The sequence below is a fragment of the Rhopalosiphum maidis genome, chromosome 2 (assembly GCF_003676215.2).
Source record: "Rhopalosiphum maidis isolate BTI-1 chromosome 2, ASM367621v3, whole genome shotgun sequence".
Classification (NCBI taxonomy): Eukaryota; Metazoa; Arthropoda; class Insecta; order Hemiptera; family Aphididae; genus Rhopalosiphum; species Rhopalosiphum maidis.
In genome coordinates, this window is record NC_040878.1 from 959,135 (window position 1) to 973,220 (window position 14,086).

Here is a 14,086-nt window from a genome sequence, read left to right on the forward strand (position 1 = left end):
TTAAATATTTGCATATAATATATTAGCGGTAATGTGTATAATATTGGTATTTTATAAAATATTTAGGAACTTTAAATAATACCAATTACAGCCGGCAATGTATAAAATTGTTTAACCCGTCACTGGTCGAGTAATTTATTTTTTATTTTTGGTCGCGTGAGGTAAAAATTTTCCATAATATGAAATATATTTAAAATATTACTTTTAATTGGTACTTTGTAACTAACAATACTTATAATTAATATACATAAATAATTATACAATTTTAATTGCATATGAGTCTATAGTTTTATGAATAAAAATTCAAAAATTATAAAAACGGTAAGGTAATACAATACTATTATAATGTAAAACAATCTGGGCAAATTTCTATCAAGTGATCTCTACATATAGGCTTTATGCAATTGGTGCACACTTTGGTGGTTTTTTTTGTCTTTCGCTCTTTCACAGAAAGCACATCGGTTCGAACTTCTCAACTTTGGAGGGAGCACTTCTCTTTCAACCTATAATTGTACGAAAACATTTTTAAAATATTATTAAATATAAAAAAAATGTTTTACTACCGTAACATAATTTTGAAGCCTTGTTTTTAAAGGTCTGGGGAGACTGCTAATTGTCATTCTGTACTTTAGTTGATCCTCTATAAGTTGCCTACCCAATGATTTCAAAAATTCTAAACGTGTCGTCTTTACTTGCATATTTTCTTGGTACACAATCATTGAATTTAGTCCTCCGATATTGAGTAGAGAATAAAATACTGTAAGAGGCCAACGAGCACTATGTCTTGCCACACTGTAGTTTTCGGTCATCCAATCCATAGTATTTACACTACTTTTGGTCGAATGAGTCGAAAATAAAATGTAATCATTTCCGGCTTTAATTTTTCTCCAGTATTCATATCTATTCATATCATTGTGCATTGTCGAAGCTATGAAAACTATTTTATTTGATTTAGCTTTTTACGATAAGATTGATTTATTTTTGAAAAAAAACAAAATAAGACGAATATAAGTCACGACCTTTTGAAATGAGAAATTCGGGAGGGATTTCTCTCTTATTTTTTCGAGCTGTGCCTACCGTAGTTGTTTTATTTTGAAGTAAATAGTCTGCTAATGGAAAACTAGTAAATCAATTGTCAAATGTAATATTTCTACCAGTATTCAAAATTGGGTTTGCTAATCGTTTTACAACGCAAGATGCAGCATTATCAACTAAAAATGGACCATCTGGTCGTTTACCAGCATAAAGTTCGATATTGAGTGTGTAATAATTAATACTATCCACTAAAGTAAACATTTTTAGTTCATATTTTGCGGGCTTATTTGGCATATATACTCTAAAAGAACAATGACCTCTGAATGATTGTAATTTTTTATCAATCGTGCAGAATTCGGAAACAGTATATATATTTTTACAATTATTTACAAATAAATCAAATGTATGTCGAATATGAGTCATATTATCAATTTTTTTTCTTATGTCATTTTCCTCGGATATCATCAAATCGAATACAACGAAGTAAAAAACGAAATATATGCTCCAACATAACACATGCTAAAATATCTACTCCACATCCATTTATTTTCCAAAGATCCTCAGTGGATCTGTGATTACATTTTATTGATCCTAAAATAAAATAATAATTGATAAACAATTTTTAAATTTTTTTGAAAAAAATTAACTTACCAATTATCCCCAAAAGTGCTTTGATTTCTCGAATACATGTTCCCGAAGCAACTCTTTCTCGATTGTAATTAGTTCGCACTTTTTCAATATATATATTCGTCATTTTTACTATATGATCCAATATTTTATTTGAAAAAAATAACATACAACACTCCAAAATTGTTTTTGCACTTGTAGTTATAAGCTTAACTCCTGATTTTTCTGTAACTTTATAAGAATTCGCGATTCTTACACGAACATTTGATTTTCTATTCCATTTTGTTCCGTCTTTTCCAGTAAAAAATTTGCGTCTCATAGATATAGGTAAATCATCGTCAGATTCATGGTACAATTATTCAAAATCTGATTCATTAGAAATATTTCCGATAGAACTTGCACTGGACATTGACTGTTCTGTATCCGTATTTTGGTCATGAGGTTCATATGTTGGTGTATTATCATCATTGTTATCACTTGAAAAGCCTCCTAATAAATCTTCTTCGGTGCTTTCTAATAGACACTCAATCCGCTGTCTCTCAATTTCGTCTATGTTTTTTATAATAAGAATCAAGAGAAAATAAAATTGAAAAAAAATGTAAAATTATTAAATTACTCTTCAGTCGCGCGGGGTAAATATTGTCCAAACGAAAAAATTGTTCTCGACCCGCATACACCGAACAAACTAAAATAGTTTTCGATGAAGTAAATGTCATTTTCGAATTATGATGTGATATTGATAAGCTAATCGGAATTACAAAACCATATTATAGATAAATACGGGAAAACACGTGTTTATAAATAAACTGGGAGATTATTTACCCCGCCCGACAAGTGACGGGTTAAATTACCTAAGCATTTTATGAAATGCCAAACAATGTAAAGGTAATGTATTAAATTCATGTTATTAGTATTGATATTTGACAATGCACCTTCACCTAATATAAATCCATTAGTAATTCGTAATATCAACAAGTTTAATGAAGTAGTTTCGACTGCCGAAAGATACTTCGATAATTATTTCGTCAACGTAGTCATATGTTTTTTTCACATGACACATTTCAGTCTTTGACAAAATGTCGTGTGTGGAGAGTCAATTGCAAGTAGTGGAGAGTTATAATTTTTCCTTATAACTTTATAAGTACCTGCGTTCTACATAGATTTTTGTATTTTCTAGAATAATGTTATAGTAATAATAATTAATAACTGTGTACTACCCAATACCCATACAATTTAAAAATAATTTTTTTTTTTGTGTGCTAATAAAATGAATTGTCTTTATTATGATAAAAGGAAATTGATCTTTTTGGTTTTTTCCTAGCGAATTCTTTTTTCTACAGATTGCCAATTTGTTGTTTGTCATTCTATGAAATGCCTAGTTATTATACTAAATATTTAGGAAATGTACGTAAAAAAATATATTACTCACTTTTTAAAAAATCACTAAGTATTGTATAGAATTCCTAGGCATTTTATATATTAAATATATTATACACATTGCCGCTAACATATACACCGGCATACTGATCATACTATAAACTTAATTTTTATAAATTTATAATTATATCATAACACTTAAATGTAGTATATATTATTTATATACGTAGTTTACTTTAGTGAAGTTTACTAAATATTACTTCATTTATATGAGTGCAAAAAGTGTGAACATTTTTGTGAGGAAATTTGTATATAATTATAAATTATAACATAACTGATAATCGGACGCAACTAAAGTATATTAACTTTTTTATTTATGATTTGAATGGGAGGCAATTTGTTTATTTGGGAAGTCAACTAGTATGCGCTGGTATAATTTTACACCATCTACTAAAATACTCAGATAATTGAATACAACGTTTTATTTTAGGTTCATTTATAATAGGTGGTAAATATTTACATTCAATAATTTTGTACTTCAATGTTATTAAATATAACAAATTTTGTTGAGAATTATTGATATTTATTGTAATTATAGAAGCTATAATTGCACAATATAAGCTTTTTAAGCGATAATGTTTTTATTGCAATAAATAAATTTAATGTTGATACCCTTAAATTTATTATAACAAGACGTGTAGAACTAATACGTCTCGCTAATAAAGAGGGATATAGGAGTAAAGCTTTTCCCGACTCAGGTGCCGTATAGAAACAAATCATACATGAACACATTTATTACAGTTTTTCACAGTACTTTGATTTTTCTAAGAACTATCGATCTATAGATATGTTATAATATAACGATGATTGATCAATGTTCATAAGAATAAAATTAGCGAAATAAAATATTTTTTTCTATAATAGTCGTAATTATGGTTCACTATGAAACATATTTTTAATAATATTTATCATTCCATTGCAAATAAATATTCTTTTGTTTATATCGACTGTAATGTGTTTTGTGTACAATAGTTTTTAAGATATTGACATAGGGAAACAAGGTTTTCTACTTTTAACAACTTCCTGCTATTATCCATAAGCACTATACATATACATTCAAGTGAAGTGAAAGTCCTTTTTGGGATGCATTTGAATATTAATTAAGCGTACATAATTATTCAATGTCTTAAAAAGAACAATCCTTTTTAATTTTTATGTTTCGATAAATATTATAGGTTATATCCTTACATGATGTACTCCTGTTTAGCATCGTGGGAGAGAATGCGTAAATAATTTTCGAATGTGTTGTATGATCCGATGATCGTCATCAATTTAACTGCTTTAGGCTAAACGTATAAGAGAAAATATTTTATCACACAATAATCTGTAGGCTGTTTTATTTTTTAAAATCTAAGAGTTGTACTTACTGCACTTACTGAAAGCGTTTCAAATTGAATATTTTGCAGTTATGACCAACTTAAACTTTGTTTTAACTGAATTTATATTTTTATTGTCATATAAGTTAACAGGAAGTATTTATAGTAAATAAATCTAATATTTTAATACATCATTCTGACTTTTTGTTTCTAAATATGATCAATATTATTGATTTATGAAAATAAATGTTATTGATGATACAAAGGGTTATTTAAAATCGAACAATTTTAGTTGGAAAAAATGTAATACTTACATTTATTAAAAGACAAAGAACAATAGTAATAACTGTAGATTTTAGAATTTATACTTAACATGTATACTTATTATCTTAATAATTATTGCGTGGTATAGTTTAAATTAAATTTATATAATATAATATACTATACATGTGTATTTGTGATCCATTGCTCGAAAATTATCCAAACTGACAGGTCTATAAATAATGACCCATAATATCTAGTGATAGCCTGGAGGTCTGTGATACTCGTGTCAAGGGTTAGCGATGGTCTCGTCTAGGGTTGTGCGGTGTGTACACACAAATTTTGTATGGAAGCATAATCATTACGATGCCAGGATAGCTATAAAATTATTTTTATAATGGTCTATAAATACACGTTATATGTTCGATATTAATTATCTGAGTAACTGAGTTATGTAATTTGTATTATTATAAATATTTTTGTATACCAATATGTAATAAAAAAACTTTTATATAATTAAAATATGCTACTGTTATAAAACATTCGAAAAATTGAGTTATTGAAATAAATAAATAAATATGGAAGGAATTTTTTGGAGAATATATTAGTGTTTATAAATATCATTTTTTCGCTCATAAACTCGGGATTCCAAAGATTATTTTTAAAGAGGTTCTTGTGTGACAAAAGTTTGTAAATCGTTGATCAAAAAGGTTTCATTATATTCTTTAAATTTGCTTTCACGAAAACTTCAAAACTATAGTAGAATATCGCTTAATCTATCTAAGCTATTTAATATCTGTTACTTCTGCATACATTTTTACGCTGTTGGGCTCAAGTGGAGATAATATTTATGTTTAAAAAGCAATGTAGGAAGTGTTAATTATAATAAATTAAGTCTCTGTAGATACATAATATTATTTTATTTTAATTGATAAATAATTGTATTTTGTTCTTCATACATAAACAAGAGAAAAAAATTTGCCACCAATCAGGCGTAGTCAAAGGATTTATATAATATTTTGTTCTCTATAAATGAAAAAGGAGAAAACTTGACGTCTAAATAATATGATATACAATCATATGAGACTTTGAAGTGGATTTAAAATAATATAAATTATATATATTAAATTAAGCCCGGCTGCGTTAATTATTGAAACAATTATATTTTATATGCGTAGAAATATATCATGACTAATATATTATATATTATGACTGTAAAAATGATTATTTGTAATTTATACCTGTGGAGACTTGTTTTTTTTTATATATTATAAAATTTTAAAACCTGGTCAGACTATATCTATAGTACCTAACCATAGTTATTTTTCACGTAGCCGAACGTTTGTGGATTTCAGTTTTTAATTAATATCAATTTGAACTTGCCCAATATAATATTTAGTGAAAATATAAAATAGATATAATTACCAACTTTATTTGAAGATTGGGTTATTTATTTTTTTAACATATACAAGACAATTCATTAAGCACACTAATTGAGTTATTCGAAATCTTTCTATTGGAATTTTTAATTATACCTTAAGACTATATTTTCAAATTCTTGGGGTATTTTTACAACTTTAAGAGTATCTTATGGAGATTTAAATGATTGGTTATTCAAATTAAAACCTCTCTTACTTACATGTATGGAAAAACATTGGATCATATGAATGGGTAGAAATTAACAGCGACTGCCAAAAACGTATATATATATATATAGGATTCAATGTTTTTTCATGTAACAGAGAAAATATCAAGTTTATTGTGTTTGACAAAATCGAGTTCTACATGTGCTGTACTCTACATTTTATGTTTTAAGTTAATATATATATATTTATTATATACGGTTCCTTAAAATCGAATTAAAATATTTATCATTTTATTCATATTAATTATTATAATTGAATTATAGTGGATTCCGCTTAATGTGGGCACCGGTTAATATGGGCATCAGCTTAATGGTCAAAATGGCCTGGTCCCAATATAAATGTATATTAACAAGGTTAAAAAAGCTACGTATTATGGGCAATCGATTCGGTTTATGTGGCCAATTTTTATTTTATCATAATGTTAGAATATACACATATGTATTTAAAAACGACTAATTTCGTCATATCTATGAGATTGTGTTTATTAAAAGTAATAAAAATCACTAGGTACCATTTAAATCTTTGGTAAAAAAATCTTGTAGGACTTTTTGTCCAGAATATTCTAAAAACAAGTATAGATTTTTAAGTATAATACTTATTGAAATATTCAAATATATCATAACCTAATTATGTGCCAAAAATTAATCCTTAATCAACTTTTAAGGGTAGTTTCATTTGAATATTTTTTAAAGATTTTTCACATCCTCCTGGTGTTTTTTACAATAAGTACATTTTTATCGGGAAAAATAAAAATGCATGCAGAAAGGGATTTTGAGGACATTTTTTGATATCATAATTTTTTTAAACCAATTTCGGTTTTTATGGGCAACCGTTTAATGTGGAAAAACAGGGTCGGTCCCAACGTGCCCACATTAAGCGGAATCCACTGTATTTTTATTAAAAAATGTATTTTTTATAATCGTGTTGATTAAGGTTAATATATTTTTTAATTTTCAAAAATTTAACAACCATTACATTTTTTAATTATTCAATTTGAGGAATATTAAAAAGTATGTCGTTTGAATCGATTTGAACGATCTTTAGAGTGCATCTGTTATAAAAAATGGTTTTTATTTATTAAAGATTTTAATGATACATATTGGTATAACAGCTATTAAACAGTGTATAATATATAAATCAATCTACTGTGGTTTTAGTAATTGCATGTATACATAATTCGTAGACACGTAGTTATAAAAAAAATGAAAATTATCTCTTGATGAAATTATATGAAAGTATAATTTTAGCTTCCGAGTGAAGCGATGATCGCATTGGTTTTAAAATTATGAATGTGGTTTTTTTTTTGTGACTTTTTCTATTAGAAAAAATGTTCCAATGATTTATATAGGGATTTCAGGTAGCTAATTTGATCTAGTTTGTGGTATGGGAGGAGGCCAAAGTACAAATTTCATATTATTTTTTAAAATAACCGAAAAAAGTAAAAAAAAAAAATAACAATTACACGAATTGATAACCACAATTTCCAATAAAATGTATACATAAAATTATTAATGTAAAAATTATAATACACATATATATAGTTAGTAATATATTGTATGAAATAATATTATAATCACTATTATATAATGTGCAATTTGTTTTTAATATTGATATAAATATAAAATAAAATATCCTTGGTAAGATTTGCTAACCGTTTCGACCGTTCACGCTCAGGATCATTTTTCATCGTATACCTTGGTCATAATGATTTTTTTTTGCATTCAAATTTAACCAGTACACTGACCTACTCAATGATGAGATAAACTCGACGTCTATTATACTATTCATTACTTAATACCATTGATTTAAAAGTATTTTATAATTTTAAATACACTTTAGTAAAACTATATTTTACAGATTTAAAATAGATATCACTTATTTTTCGATCGATAATTATATCGCAGTGTGATATACATTTAATTATATTATTGGTTGATCCAGTTGGTTTTATTTGTTAGATAATATTATATCAATATTTCGTGTCGGGTCGTCTTGAAAAACATTTGAAACCCACGGTGATACGAAAATTTATTGACACGTCGCCAATGAATGCGTTTGTTCGCCAAGTTAAATTTGCACAAGAAACACTATAATTAAAAACAAATAAGTAAAACGCTTTGGTATATAGTAATAATAATTATAATAACAAAATAACAATTAATAATGGTATTTCATCCTATTGTATGACTGTGTCTGTATTAAACTAATACATAAAAAATATATAATATATTATGTCGATGGCATTACCTACGATTTACAAACCGTTGAACTCCAACTGCAAACTCCGGGCACATGTATCGGTAATTATTACTTCTTCTTCTTCTTCTTACTACTACTACTACTATTATTATTATTATATTCTACCGCCAACATTACTGGTATACGACGGTCGTCGCGTATCTGCTTAATATTATTACGTGTCTAGTTCATTGGCGTAGAAAACCGGACAGGTGAACACAGAACGAGAGGAGAGGTAAGGTGAGTGGCGCGCCGAGCTCTCTCCGTCACCGACTGCAGTCAGTACTGTAGACATATTCGTGTCCGTCCGTTCGTCTGTCCGCGTGCGCGCACACGTCCGTTCTATATCTGTAATACGTGGTTATTAGTGAGTAATTGTCGCGAAAAAACTGTTTAATATTTACCAACGTATACCGTATTGTTTACACCTACCAGAAGACAAGAAAAATTCACGTCCGTTTACGTTTTTATCGGTTATTTCGTTCGTTCCTTCGAGGTCTCTCTCATTAAGTTCGTTATTCTATGACCGTTTTTTGTTTATTAACGACCACCTGCCAGAGTCCAGGAGGCGTCTGTGTATAATAATAATAATATAAAGCGTTTTTGCGAGTATATAACAATACGCGGTGTGTTTGTGTGTGCGTGTGATATGGATAAATGATGTACATACATAGTTTATATCAAGAAACGAAAAATAAAGATATTATATATTGACGGTTACGCGCGGTGAATCGACCACAATATAGCAAGGTAAGATATTATATTATATTGTATTTACACGAAAACGCAAAACACTTGAATTAAGGTGATTAAAAATACTTTATAAAATTATAATTTTGTAACGGATATGTTTGATTCAAATTGTAATAGTTTTTTTTTTTTTTTTATATTTTTGACTAATGTATACAATACATATGTAGATACGCAGGTATAATAACGGGTAATGATATGTTTTTTGTGTGAATGTCTTCATAATATTTTACTTTGATACCTACAGCAGAGGTTTGAGTTGGAAATATGCCGGACAAAGCTACTGTTCGTTATGACGGCTACGTATTGCGTCGACCTAGGACTGTTGTATTTATGACTATCTTCAAACACTGCGAGAAATGGGTTCCGCCCAAGGTGTGTTATTTGTCAGGCAAGGGGTAATAATCATAAACAAAACTGTGAAATTATAATAATACCCCCCATACGTTGAATGATATCTTATGGATGTATTTATACCTATATGTTTAAATAATATTATTATTGTTTGTGGCCGTATTTTGATTTATATTTTGTACGGAGACGGGGAGATCCCTGAACTGTTTATCCCCAAGTATAAATTGCCTTGAAGTAGGAGGTGCAAACCGCATCGAGTTCAAGGTCGAACCACATATTATTATTACAGCACCTGTTATATAATACAGGTATATAAAAAGTATTGATAAAAGTAATAAATTCCTATTCACCATTTAAATATGTATTATACAATATCAAAAAACTGTACACCGCGAAACTTGTGGCCTAAGTGGACGGGCGTCGCGCTCGATACGTCACGTATCTCTTGAATACTCAATTGTATAGAGTAGGAATAGTTTAAATATTATTTACTCCAATTAATTTAGAATAATATTACATATAACGTTGACAAAGATTTTCTGAACATCTACCGGGGTAATTATTCTATCCCGAAAACAATAAATTTGTGATTAAAAATAAAGGTGACATAAATCACGGCCATCGATGACCGTATATGTATTTTATGTATATACGCCGCGATGAGTCAATGCACTCAAATTTATAAACACGCGTTTCGCCATTATACATTTCAATATTTTATATGTATACAAAATATTTATACATGTAGGAAATAGGAACCTTAATCGTTTCGATAAAATACTGTCGTCAACCCACCATACGAGAATAATTTATTTATTCAACTATAGTTGGTTTTCACGTAGGCGTTAAGAGAGAGGAAGAGAAAGAGAGAGAGAGAGAGAGAGAGAGAGAGAGGGAGAGACAAAGACAAAGACAAGCGACCGAATAATTTTGCATTGTTTTAAAATATTTATATTTATTAAATGATTACTAATTAGTGATTACTGTATGTAGTATTGTATTAGGTATATCTCCGTATATCTGAAAGTATAAATAAGAAAAAAAATATTAAGATATTAAACGCGGGATTATATTATATTTGAATTATTTTTAATATTATTAAAAAAGGGGGTTCCACGAAACATAGATTATTTCTCAAGGGCGCCGTAGTGGTCGTAAAAGTTTGGGAACCGCTGCCTTATTATATCCAAAGTATTAAATATGATTGGGTACATCATAATTCATAATTATGCATACACTGACTAAGGTAATGCATTAAATATTTTAAGCAATAAGTAGTGAAAAGGTTAAATATTTTTAAATAGCGTGTATACAACGTATAATCGTTTATAAATAATTGTATGATGATAATGTATGAGAAATTTAAAAAGTGGTATATTAAAAATTAGTACAATTTTTGCATACAAATGTGTGAAAAATAAAGCTGGAATATTTAAAATTTTGATATTGATTACGTATTTAGTGTCAATAGTATAAAAGTGTTTTTAAGTGTTGAACGTATATATAAATAAATTATATTAATTCACTACGTAGGACAAGGTATTACATTCCAATTTGATGAACAAAGATGAAAACTATAAGTGTATCCGTAGTAAGCACCTAATAATGTTTATTGAAACTGTCAAAAATGTTTTATATTCATGTACTCGTAAACAGCACGACAATTAAAATAATGAAAAAAAAATTGGTAGGTACATAATATTATATTATAAGATTATTTGACCGAGTTAAAAACAAAACTCGTTTTCAAATAAGAGATTATGTAGCTGGTAAGTCATAATAAATTGATAAATGATAAGAAGTGTACATCGTATAAGTTACAACTAGAGTAAATTGAGTAATTTGCAGTACCTAAGTCATATCTACAGTCGAAAACGAGTATTAAAAGTCGTATACAGCGTTATTGTATTAAGGATTCTTAATTATATACCAGATAAACATACGTCGAATATGATTAGTGAAATTTAAACTGAACTTATCAATGGAGGATTATTATATACTATAGCTTCTGTTTTTTTCGTTATTATTGTTTATTTTTTATTAACACTTAAGTAATTACTTAGTGTTTTTTAAACTTAGTATTTTTTGGAATTCTGCGGGACGGAGACAGAGGAATTGTTGTCTATACAAGGCGATCTGGAACCAGTTTTTAGCACGTTCGCCCACTATTATATTGCAAGAAGCTCGAACCATTCTCTTCGTCCCCAAGTATCCGTTGGTATCTGTCCGCGAGTTATGCTTAATATTCGTAAATCCATGTGTTTATCATAATGCCGTAATACCTGTAGGCGTTTCCTCTTCGGTCGGATCACGACCATGAATAACAAAATAAAAAAGAGGTGTTATGTATAAAAAAAAAATGGTATGATAATAGTATATAATATTATATCGGTATTTTTCATAACTTTGTATGGAGGTGTAGACGTCGTGGTGTAAAAATACGGCAGTTTTATTTAGACGGAAAACCATCATAAAACCACGAAATTGTGAGTAAAATTTAAGCATTCATCTTGACGGAATATAAAACAATATATAATATAGTATTAGAAACACTATGATAAGAAGCATAATATGCGCGTGTGATTTTAGGTAACGTGAGATTTCAATTTTATGTGTAGGAACGGGACTTTTTAAATACCTATACTGCGGTATTCGTGGACGCGAATTGGTTGTGTGAAAAATCATTGTACATGTGTGCGAGTAGTTGGCGTTTTTGAGATTCTCGCGATAATGCATTAAGAGAGAACCTTTATAATGTTATCCAAAATGAATGAAAGAATAAGAAATATAATATTTATGTATATACAGTACTCCTCTATAATTGTTTGACGGATAGAAGTGAAAAGTATATAATATGATCTGTTTGATTTTTAATAATTTTTTTACTGTGGTCAATATACAACACCTACAAAATATGTCATATGCATTCTAAGTCCATAATAATTCATGTGTACAGCATAATATAATTATTTATAGGCCATTATATTAGATCAGAAGTTCCCAAAGTGGTTTTTATTGACTCCCCGAGATCGATTCTAACAGGTCTATGTCAACGAAAAAGAAAATTTCGGGGGTGCGTGCTGTTTAAATAATGAACCAAGAAAGTTATTAAGTCAAAAATGCGTGTATAATAATTTAATTTAATTTGCATTTCTTGTCGTTTTAGTTATTAAAAAAAATTTATAAATATTGTCATTATTAAAGAAATAAAGATATGAATAAAAACAAACTTAACACATTATAATTTTTGAACTCCATAGTAAACCCTATTTAAGTTAGCCGTTCCGTGTAACCTATAAAAAACGCCTAGATGAATTTGTAAAAATTCAGTTTTAAGGGTCTACGAAAATGAAAAAACTTGGCACATGGTCTACGGAAAAAAAAAGTTTGGGAACCTTTGTATTAGGTCAAACTTTTGTGTTTCGATTCGCGGAGTGGGTCAGAAGGTTGTGGGTGAACTATTGCAATCATCACTACAAATTTATAAGTTAGGAACTATAATTCAAAGAGCGTTTTTATTATTGTTCCGATTATATTTTTTGTTACCCAATACGTATAATGACGGCATGTATATTCAGGTAGGTACACTATATAAATATCAAATATGATATATATAAACCTAATATATCTATAATATAAACCTATTTAATAGACGGTCGTCGCAGATTTTATTTAAAAGATTGCGAACTGCCGTGAAATTCGGGTTGATTGTGTTTATGATCGACGTACACCTGCACATCAGGTATAAACTATAATCTCGAGCACGAAATCTAAAAGTGATAAAGTGCAGTAGTGTTGATTTTATTTCACACCAATACGCGTTGGCATAAATTAATATAAGTACGCGTGTAATTATTTCCGTTTTTTTTTCTTACTCAAATTGTAATTGACATCCTTGTTTTAATCCGTTTCCTTCAGCGGGCCAAACTTTCGATGACATAAAACATTAAATATACATTAACTATTAAAATAAGCAGTGAAATTTAATTTTGTTATTCCAACCAACTAATATCGTTTGGTCTATACAGTATACAACCACGTACTTATTTATATCTTACAAATCGTGTCATGTCAAAAATTGAAAATGTTTAATATACAAGTACAATAATGCAGATCCGAGGTCCGATGTAGTTTCAAAGCGCGGAGTATAAACAAGGTGTAAATATACAAATAAAAACGTAAAAATGAATTTGTTTTATAAAACAGTTGACACACCCGACAGCATAAAACAATTGAATACATTTCATTACTTAATTTCATTGTTGTGTAGTAAAATATCATTATATTATAATATACGCATGTATTATTTACTATAATAGATGTAACGCAAAGACGGAGTGGCGGAGGTTGTATATAATACAATGCCACTTACCGAATTAAAACGAAAGTAGGTTCCCAACTATATACATTTTTGGCAAATAA

General features: G+C 28.4%; 1 protein-coding gene and 1 pseudogene across 1 annotated transcript in view; one reads left to right on the forward strand and one right to left on the reverse strand.

Annotated features, from left to right (window-relative positions):
- Positions 1-340: 340 nt before the first annotated feature.
- On the reverse strand, positions 341-2,315 carry LOC113554236 (annotated as a pseudogene).
- A 6,543-nt stretch (positions 2,316-8,858) lies between these two features.
- Positions 8,859-14,086, forward strand: part of LOC113552691 — an 83,807-nt gene continuing 78,579 nt past the window's right edge. The window contains exon 1 of the mRNA XM_026955532.1: positions 8,859-9,310. The gene's annotated coding sequence lies outside the window, so the exon portion shown is untranslated. The remainder of the gene's footprint in view (positions 9,311-14,086) is intronic.